Below are 11,382 nucleotides of genomic sequence, written 5' to 3'. Positions count from 1 at the left end.
GAATCTTTATTAGACATTTTGTGCTATAAGAGAATAAATCTTGTCAATACCTTAGTGTGTTTCGTCATCTTATTTTCTAGTCTAAATAAAGGTTGATTAAATACATAATGAAATAAATGGTCTTCGAGTTTACATGGTTACCATTCTAGCTAGGTTTTTGTATAGTTTAGTGAATATACAAAAACACGTGATTTAACAGCTCTAAACAGCTGACTGTCACTGATCATCAGTGAGCTTAACTACACACAGAGGAGTAGAGGCGAAGCAGACGAATTTTAATAATAATTTTTAATTTAACTAAAACAAGAAGATCAAAATGTAGAATATTCTATGTCCTATTTATTTATCCTCTCTAAATACTGTTGGTCTGTGGATGTGAAACTGTTGTTCGTGAATGAATAGCTGTGTTTTGGAATAACACACAACACACAACCGACTGATAAGTACAAATAATAAGTGTCTGTGTGATCAACTTGCTTCTAATGAGAAAGGGGACAGATGAAATAGTTTATAGGTTATGCTCTGATAAATATTTATGCCTCAACATTTTGACTATTGGCTAGCAAAATTATTCAAACTATTTTGATTGTGTATTGCTTATGAATAAACGAGTGCATAAGACATTGATAAATGAACAGTATATAACCCAATTTACATGTTAACTCTGAACTACTTCAAGGTCATAGTAGTTTTGATTTTGTTCAGATGTAATTTTTTAAAGATTTTGTTAAGGTGCTAAGGCCCTCTTGGTCTACAATATATTCTCTATCTGGAGGTAAGTTTGTCAATGCAGAAATATTGGCTATGTCCCTACATTTTCATGGATCACAAATCTTTCATTAGTTAAAATAGGCTAGCCGGGTCTACTTGTAAAGGCGTCTATTTGTACCTGCTGCATTTTGGTGACAGGCGTCTAGTTGTACCTCGTCCAAAGCTGTAGGTACAACTTGACGATGGTGCGGACGTCTAGTTGTACCTACGTCTAGTTGTCTCTACGTCTAGTTGTACCTCTTAAAAATCTGCAGGTACTTACAACTAGTTGAGTACACCACCGTCTACTTGTAACTCATACGTCTGCGTCTATTTGCACCGACGACTAGTTGTACCTACGACTACTTGTACCTACGACTACTTGTACCTACGACTAATTGTACCTACGCCTACTTGTACCTACGTCTAGTAGTACCTACGTCTAGTAGTACCTACGTCTAGTAGTACCTACGGTTAGTGTATCTCCCCTTCAACTTGTCACCAGTTTAAGGGATTTATTTCATTTCTTTAAAAATCTAACAATCTTACAAAAATTTTTTATAAACTACTTGCTACAAAAGCCAGGAAAATTTTGCTTGTTTGCAGCTCATTGAGAAAACCCTGTTCTTGATAACAATGTACTGTGTCCCTTGGTCAGTCCTTATCCATATTACACTTTGGTTTTCCTTATTTCTTGTCAAGATCTGCTATCATTGTTTTTTCCACTTAACTAAACTCTACCATTCTATAGAAAACTAACATTAACTAGCTTTAACAACAACTTAATACAATTATCTTAAATAAATAAATTCAGAGTTTACAAAAACAAGTAATTGAGTATAATGAAGTGTTTTTGTATGGTATTAGTCACGGAGAATATTACAACAAGTTCAAATTGAAAATGTATATGTTATTCTTATGGATATTACGTAAACTGGCGTAGTTTGGTTGTTGATGCATATACTTTGACAAATAAGTTTATTTCACACTTAACTACTAACTTTTCTCAAAAACACATCTTAATTACCTTCTACGCAAACGTAATGAAAGCTCACTATTGAAATACCATTGAAAAAATAACCCAGGTATGACTTTTTTGCGCGCGCTTATTAGTTCTTAGTAAAACTAATCTTGGCTTAGTTGCAGACTACATAGCCAGTGTACACATACCTAGCTCAGTATCAAATTTAGTTTATATAGTTTAACTAGCTTCTCTAGTTTGTTTGAAATGGAAAACATTCCAATCACATGTATTATTTAGAGTGTGTGTTAAATAGAGAAGTCTGTACATTGCATATTGTTGGTCGAGTTTTCAACCACTGGACCTCAACTTCATTGTTCATTGTTCACTGGGAAATCCATTGTAAACTACAGTATAAGAAATGCACACTAATCAATGCAAATACTTTAAGGTTATGTGAAAAAATATTTAAAGGAATCAGCAAAAATAGTAATACATAATTGCTAGGCAGCGGTCTATTGCAATTCATTAAGGATATACTGCTTGTATATTTAATAATATATATAAATGTTTTAATTAAATAAGCGATTTTCGGTACTAGGGCTGGAAAAATTTTATTACAACTATAGCTGCCATTTCGACCCTGGACAGCAATGCGTAGCTTTTCCTCCAATTAACGTCTGTAAAACTACTAAAACATCGTAGTGTGGTGAAAAATATTTGCCAATCATACTCAATTGACTCGGAACACTGCAGTTTCTGATTTAATTAAGGTTATTATTAAAAAGTACTCAAGCAGTAATCAATTAAACAGGGTAAAGAATTGAAGGATAGATACAACTAGACTATAAGGACGCAAAATACGCGTAGGTACAACTAGTCGTAGGTACAACTAGACGTAGGTACAACTAGACGTAGGGACCACTAGTCGTAGGGACCACTAGTCGTAGGGACAACTGGTCGCATCCGTACAAGCTAGGCGATACTACTTGTCGGTGGGTTACACGTCTAGTTGTACCTACGTCTACTTGTACCTACGTCTAGTTGTACCTCCTAAAAATCTGCAGGTACAACTAGTCAGGTGTGCCACCGTCTACTTGTACCTACGTCTAGTTGTACCTACGACTAGATGTCCCTAGGCCTCGAGGTACAACTAGACGGCGGGACAACGAGACGCGGTCCCGGCTAGCCTATCTAGAACCAATAAATTACTTTTAAATGATTATAATTTATCTGTATCTTGCCATCTAACATTATTTCCTCTTTTAAGGTAGTGCCAAGTAGGCCTACGTTGTATTATATTGCTTTTTAACATTTCTTTCACCCAAATTCAACAACAAATAATTTTAGGTTAGAAATATAAACAAGGTATAGCCTAACTTATGTACATAAAATAGGATGGTTTGGTATTCATTATTTCCGTAGTCGTCCATAGTAGATTTACTGATTTTTACTCTTCTTCAATAAGCCTATTTATTTCTTAAGTTATAAGAAAAAAAGTTTGTTAGACTGCTTATCTAAATAGGAATAAGAATAAGAATAAGAAAGTTTATTGCCATTGACCAAGTTGTACATAGGAATAGGCATTGTCAAATTACATAAAATAAAATAAAATATCACTAAACATGTTCATATCTATAGGCCTACCCCAGTTCAGAATTGCAGTTTATTTGGGCTGTATTATCATTGTAGTGAGGTCATAAATTACTCAAATAAACTGGACCTGGAACTTATAAGTTAACTAACTTTGTTAATTTAAGTGAACAAAACACAGTTTTACCTTATTAGACTAGGCAGATTAATAATTTGTATATAAATAAAACACATGATAAATAATGACTTTTAGCAGAGCTGTTGAATAATAGGCTACATAACTTACAGTAAGTAATATTTGCTAATGTTTTTATCTTACATCTCCTTTTCAATCAAAAGTAATACAAGCACTTAAAATAACAACGAATGCTTGGGATAGAGAAGTTTTGTGTGGCATGTCTAATTAACCACCCCACCTGGAAAATATGGGACTACCTCTATTATATGTCCTGTAAATTTCTGCCCAAATAACTTATTCCAGCATTTTGTTTACTTGAACCCCTTCCATAAGCTCAGCTTTTAAGTCATGTAAACTCTCCACAAATAGTTTTTGGCCATTACGGTACATTGAGTTATGCTGGTTTTTTTTTTTTTTTTTTGAGTTTCAACTTTCAGGCATAATTCTATTTATTATTGTTGTACGTTAACTTTTTATGTTGTGATTCAGAGTACGGTAGGCCTAATAAGTTATCACAGTTTTGGTTATGTCTAGGCCTACACAATTTAATTGCTAAACTGTCATATTTGTTTCAATATGTCATTCATTTATTAGCCATCTATTAGTAGTACCGGTAGGCCTAGTACCTAGTTCTATCTTTTACTGTATGCTTTGTATTTATGTACAGAAGTATCTCACTAACTCAACACCCAATAACTCGACAGTCAAAATCTAACAGGGAGTACACAAAAAAGCAATTTTTCTAGAACAGTTCTAGTTTAGACTTTAGTTTAACATTTAATATTCAACATTTATTTGAATATTGTGTACTCAATATATCAAAATACTCAATATATCATGTAAGTAACCTGAAAACACAAAATATGGGCCTATGTCAAATAACACTTATAATAATATATTTACACTTTTGCTGTTTACTCACATAACGGTAAATACATATATACAAGATGGTAAGTAGTAGAATGTGTCTGATGATGATTGGAGTGTCGAATCGAAATCGATCACCACTTACCAGATGGTATATTGTTTATGTATTTACCGTCTTGTGAGTAAACAGTATGTGTAAATATATTATTATAGACTAAGTGTTATTTGACTTAGTACGATACGAGTGGTGAGCGGTAACGTAAGTGTCGGTGGTGGCTACGATGCAAGCGGCACATTTATAACGCTCATCAAATTTCCTTAGTTTTATGAGTCAGTTTAGTTGAAAATGGTAAACTATGATTATCTGTAAGACGTGCAACTATTGTTGCTATCTGACAATTGTTTGCCTTTAAAGAAAACCAAAACTTGGTTTTTAAGAAAACCTTAACCCTAACTTGGTCCCATACTTTTCTGGTGACTGAAGTATTTTAAAACTTCCGTGGTGGTCATTCCACAAACATTCCTTGGACTGCACCTCGCTTATCGACCCGTATCGCATGTTGGACCCGCCAAACTAAAGCATGACTCACCTGAGCGGTGAGCGGCGTTTTCGCGAAAATCCGTTTTGACTTGGAACCATGAGCAGCGCTGAGCGGTCCCGCTTACCGCCGCTCAGACCACCCTCAACAAATTTACACGCAACTAATTGAGACCCGATGTCAGAGCGGCGCTGCTCGTATTGTACCCGGGGCCTTATCTTTTGTGCTTTCAGGTCAATTAATAACACGTACGATGCTGAACAAGGAGTTATTCATGTAAGTAAGGAATTTATATGTAAAAAAAAGGCCTGTTATGAATTCATTTATAAAAACCCATTAAAGATTTCAATGTTGTGGATGTTGTGTGTCGACAACCCCTAAACTCTACAACCTATGGGTTCAGTGAGGTTTTACTTTTTACTGTATTTATATGTATGAATATGATTGTAAACTGGCATTCGCAATGGAGAAATAAATCCTACAATTAGCTTACAACAATCTAAACAACATCATTCGTTTTTGGTTTCCATAGATTTGACAGAACTGATAGGCCTATTCTAAGTAGAGTAAGCCATTAGGAAGATGAATATTTCATAAAGCTAGCATAAAAAATAAAGGCAAGTATATCATCTATGTTTCAGTCAATAAAAAAAATAAACTACCTAAAATCCAAAAATAACAATAATGATAACATATTTTTGCTAATTCCATATTGACGATTACAAAATTATAGGCCTATTTGACTTCTGAAAATGAAACCAAAGTATAAATCCTACAAAATCTAGAATTAACACTTTATTTTGGTTTTATATATGCCTACATTAAATGATAATCTAGACATCTTTTTTTCAATCAGAGATAATTTGATAATTTTTAGGCTATGTAGTTTTAACTTATGTTACCTCTTTACTTATTATACCTACTTAGAATATGTTGGTGTTATATTTCAGATAATATAAGTTGAAGATCAGTTAGAAAAGTACCTGAAGAACAGTGTCTGTTATCTGCCAGGACATGGGTTCCAACGGATCAAAGCTTGTAAAAAAGATATTCACCTCATCCTCCAACCCAAGTGTATACTCTGACTGTGATTGTCAGCCCCATTTCTCGGAATCAACGAAAACAATGGCTGGACCAATTGTTTTATCTAGACAAGGGTAAGCAGTATTAGAGCTGCATACAATGCGTTTAGAGGTATAGGCCTACACTACATTTTATGTAGGGATGGTCAAGTCTCGAAATTTCGGGAAATTTTCGAGAAATTTTAAATCTCGTTACACGAGACGAGATTTCTTTTTGGCCGAGATTTTTACCAAGACGGGAATTAAAAAAAAAAAAAAAAAAAAAAAAAAAAATTAAAACGCCTGCAGAAAGTCAATGCAATACCCGCAATACAGGAGCGTGTTGTAGTTGCGTTTCCTTTGTGAAGGCGTTCTTATTTAATTAATTCTTTAAATGTAAATATTACTTTCATTATTTTAATAATATTACTTTAATAACATTTGAGAAGTTTTGTAAAGTGTAAGCAGTGTGAGGAATGTTTTATTACCATAAAAAGTCAAAACAAGTAACTATTTTATAAAAATTAATAGGTATTGCTTTTATTTTATGATTTATTTTATTTTAGGATAAGTTGAACTCTATCCTAACTGATATCACTATGTTTCCTAATCGTAGGCATTTTTAGTAAGTTAGGCGTGATTTATAAAAAAATGTTATGCTGATGTTTTTTAATAAAAGATTGTAAATATTCTTGCCTATTATCATTATTTTTGTATTTAAACAGTCATCTAACAATGTTAAAAAATCAGGTAAAAATTTTGAACGTGCATTTCCCGTTGTGTATGAGAAGGGAAATCCCGTCTCGATCTCGTCTCGAAATTTTATGAGAAATAAAAAATCTCGTCTCGTCTTGTCTCGAACTAAAAATCCAATCTCGTCCATCCCTGATTTTATGTTTATTTTTAATTTCATACAGTACATGACTTATGGGAGGTTCTCATGCTATTACCATCACTATAAACTTAATATTTATTTGGACTCTGATCAACTGTCCTCGCAACCCTCCTTAATTCGCTAAATTATACTATACAACTTGTGTACTTAAATGTGTTTTATATTAAGATAGATTTGTATGGGCTTAGTATGGACTAAGTTTGTTTAGTAATAACACAGAGTGGGCGAAAAGTAAACATTAGGCCTACTGAGTGTTTTGCTGATCCTGATGTTTTTAAGACGGCTGGTAGACTTAAGGCTGCTATGTGAAATGCGTTGTTTATGGATGCCATACATCATGGTGAAACGAAAGTTGAATTGATTGTTGTTGGCCATCTATACAAGAAATACAATTTGTTATAACCTAGTTTTGTTGATAGTGATTATATTTTTATCATCTATTTGATACAAAGTAAGGGAATCGAATCTTAATACAGAAAATCCCTCATTAACCCCCCCCCCCCCACCCAAAGCGGGAGCGAGCTGGTGTAGTGGTTAGAGTGTGGGACTTCAGTCCTTGAGATCCCGGGTTCAAATCCCACCAAGTCACCAATGGATTTTATCTAAGTGATATTGCCGCAACCCTTAGGTCTAGCCGGAAGTAATGTGAAAAACGATTCCGGGCTCGTTCCTAGCGTCTTGGGACAGAAAAAAGCCCCCACCCAATTTTTTTATTGCCACATAATTATAGTAGGCCTATAGTCTTCTCTTCAATCAATTGAGCTGATTCCCAGCTTCGGGAAATTTGGGTGTCAGAGAGGTGATAAATTTGTGGGAGTTGATAAGTAGGTACCTATTCAAAGCAGAAGAACTAAAACAGTTTTGCTGGGGAGAACCTTTACTGGCATGAATATACACTAGTCATGTTTTAAACTAACAAACCCTTTTTTTTCATATACGGGAAAATATAATAGGCTGGATGTAAAGAGTTTGATTGAGTGTAATCCAACAGCGCTCACTCCTAACAGACTGAAGTTTAATTTGTAGGGTAGGCCTATTTGAGTCACCAGCAATTTTTAGCCAGCAAAATCACTATCCATCCCGCAGCCCCCACTCCTTCAGTTCAGTCTTTCCATGTTGCATGGAGGTTGCTTGTTTTTACCGTTACGTTTTAACCTTTGTGTCAATGACAACACACACTTTATATCCTTTTAATTTGTTCTCCTACACATTGGTTCGAAATGCCATAGTATAGTTTAAAGTATGACTCACCGGAGCGGTGAGCGGCGTTTTTGTGAAAATCGGTTTTGACTTGGAACCATGAGCAGCGCTGAGCGGTGCCGCTTACCGCCGCTCGCCGCTCAGACGTATCGTGGCCACCCTCAACAAATTTACACGCAACTAAATGAGACCAATCTATAACCATTTATTTTACTATTAAAAAAATCTGGGCCTTTAGTTTACTTAAGACGTAAGATGTTCTTTAGATGTATTAGATTGAGGGTATTTGTCTTCAGTAGGCCAAATGTGTATCCAAGCCTGTATCTACGTATTAGTTATTGGGTGCCTCTGTTAAACTTTTGTTTGATATTTTTGTTTAAAAATTTTATTCGTAAGAGGTCTGGCTGGACACAACCCATCGCTTGCAAGATGAAGGACCATAATACTTACGCCCCTTCGTTTGGCAAGCGTCAAACTGTTTTGTTTAACTTAGTTAGTTAATACTAAATTAGTCTGTAGTAAATTAGTCGGTTGTATTGGGCGAAGGTGTAAAGTAAACCTTCACAAATGGGCAATGGTAATCATTGATCCATCCCTATGACTTAGGCTTATAAATTGTGTTTTGTAGAGAATTTGCATACTTTTAGCTGTTGAAGGATTATTTTCATTGTGTTTTATTGGATTTAGTACAAAATTGGACTGCAAAATTAAACTGTACAAAACCTGTGGTCTGTACAATCTTGTTGAGAACAGACCGTGATAAATACTTCTAATATTTTAAAGAAACTTGACTATACTAATTCTGACTGGATTTGTTTCATTTGGCCCTTGAACTGCTGTTTGAAAGGAGCCTTGTAGTTTGTTTTTTTTTTCTACGATTCATTTCTGAACTTTTTTCAAGAAAGCAACTTTTAAATCTAGATATTTGGGACCCACACTTTACGGCGAACATTCCTGTTGTTGGCAGTGATTTTAAGAGTGAGTTTGTTTAAACTGAGCTTGAATTTGTCAGTTGTGCTTTGTAAGTGAGTTGTGCTTATTGGTGAAAGATGTTTATAATTTGAATTGATGAAAAATATTTCTAAGAAAAATTGACTTAACAAGGATAAAGGTGGTTTTTGATCAGGAGACACTACATGGGGTTGTATAAGTCTAAACTCGCCTTTGGCTCGCTGGGGGCTCCGCCCCCAGGCCCCCTAGCTGTTAGTCGTCATTAGTAGATTAGAGTCTAGTCCCAGTCCCCCATTGTGGGGTGTTGAATTATTGTTATTGTTATACATCCTTGGCAAATTAAAAATTTCTAGTAACACATATTGAACAGCCCCTTTCAAACTTATTCCCTATAAAAATAAAAGGGGGGAATTCAAAACTTGGGGGGGGGGGGGGTGAAAGGCCAAGACCAAGAAGCGTAAAGAAGTCAAGAAGGCAATACAAATAAAAATAACTGTAAGATGGTTATTACCGAAAAGTAGTTTTTAAAAGGCTTCTGTTCCGTATAAAAAAGTCAGAAGCTTAAAAATTTATTTCCCATAAGAATAGGTTGGGGGCGGAATTCTTAAAAAGGGTTATTATAGGAAAGTTTAACTTTTAAAAATTGTCTAGTTTGTTTGAGGGACAGGAAATTTTATATTTAGGGGGGGGGGGTTGTTATTGTAAAACGTCACTTTTCAAGAAGGACGCAAGACCTAAAGACCTACAATCGTGCCAAATTTCTGATCTCCAGTTTATGTAGAAGTGAGTAACCGTGATTTAGACTGATGCACTTGTAGGAATGACATTGGGGAAGTCAATATTTTGGAAGGGGGTTATTATTATTTTCAAATGTTAATTTCCGAAAAGGGTGCAAGACCAACAATCGGGCCAAATTTCAGTATCTCCAACTAATCTAAAAATGGGTAAACGTGATTTAGACCGATGCACCTGTAAGAATAACATTGGGGGGGGGGGAATTCGATATTTGGGGGGGGGTTATTATTGTAGATGTCAGTTTTAAATAAGAGCTCAAGATCTACAATGGTGCCAAATTTCAATCTCCAGCTAATCTAGAAGGGGGTAAACGTGATAGAGACCGATGCACCCGTAGTGACTACAGGAAAGATATAAGGGGAGAAATCGATTTTGGAGGGGAGGAGGGGAATTTTTATATGGTTCATTTTATATTCACCTTGGTGTTAGCTCTAATACAGTAAAGTGTGTATAGTTTCAATACCCTTGTGCCCATATAACATGTAAAGAGTCTTTTTAAAACTTTGTAAATGTTATGGAGCTCGTAAACATATTTCACATTTTGACATTAAACTTAAGTTTTAGGGGTTAAGGAGTAAAGTTACGAAAAAACATGTAGATAGTAAAATTTAAAGTAAAGTAAGAAGAATACAAAGCAATAATAATATTTTCAAAAAGGAATTAATTAAGTATGAAAAATAGTGAAAACCGGTATAAATTTCAAGGAAATTTACCAAATTTTGAAAGTAGAGCGTTTGACAAAACACCGAAAATTTCAAGTCTCTAGCTCATCAAGAAGTGGTCTAGAATTTGTATCCCCCAGTGAGTTACACATGCGGCTGTATAGTATTTAGATAAACTGCTATTTAGCAGTTATAATACAAAATTATATTTGTAGTTTTGATTTCATGTTTTATAATGATGTGTTTTTAAATTATTCATTGAAGGTGAAATACTGACTGAATTTACTAAAACAAACATTATAGCTTGCTGAGGTGAGGGTCTTGTAAATTTATAGATTGGAAATCTTGGGATAGGATTGTTGATTTTCTGTTTACAAAAAGCCTGTTCAACCTCGCAGTGGTAGTTTCTGACACAGGCAACTAGGCTATTTGTCCTGTGTACACTCTGATAGTTCGTTGAATTCATCAGCTCTCAAACAAGTACCTTGTTTCAAACATAATTTTTACTTCCTCATTCTAGATCAATGTTTTTTGATGAAGATGGGGATTTAGCTCATGAATTCTACGAAGAAGTCAAACCCAACAAAAGAGGATCGAAAGCAAAAATGAAGAGGATACAAACAAATCTAGTACCACAGGTAGGCCTAATGGTAGTTTCAGAACACCTTGAACCATTTAGTTAACCTGGAAAATGCATTGATTTTCCTTTGCCTAATTTATCATGTTTCCCCTCATCTTATTAAGATAAAAATTATAATTGTTTAACAAAAACATTTGAAACATACAGTAACCATGCCCGTGGTTTACATGTGACGTACTTTGGGCCTGAGAGACATTTGCACCCTCTTCTTCCTTTTAGGCTAGTTCCATCACGTTAAAACTACTGGACCAATTGTGCTGACATTTTGCAGTGTATTTGATATTCTCAAG

At 34.8% G+C, this 11,382-nt stretch overlaps 1 long non-coding RNA gene across 1 annotated transcript; it reads left to right on the top strand.

Annotated features, from left to right (window-relative positions):
- The first annotated feature begins 244 nt into the window (after positions 1–244).
- Positions 245–11,088, top strand: LOC128998348 (uncharacterized). The gene is made up of 3 exons (XR_008491195.1): positions 245–775; positions 5,839–6,045; positions 10,973–11,088. It is a non-coding gene; the product is annotated as an uncharacterized LOC128998348 (long non-coding RNA).
- The last annotated feature ends 294 nt before the right edge of the window (positions 11,089–11,382 follow it).

The sequence above is a fragment of the Macrosteles quadrilineatus genome, unplaced genomic scaffold (genome assembly GCF_028750875.1).
Source record: "Macrosteles quadrilineatus isolate MER2022 unplaced genomic scaffold, UCM_ALF_1.0 Scaffold_7__1_contigs__length_78375512, whole genome shotgun sequence".
Classification (NCBI taxonomy): Eukaryota; Metazoa; Arthropoda; class Insecta; order Hemiptera; family Cicadellidae; genus Macrosteles; species Macrosteles quadrilineatus.
The sequence above is the reverse complement of the archived record's forward strand: the minus strand, read 5'-3'. Positions and strand labels throughout refer to the sequence as shown.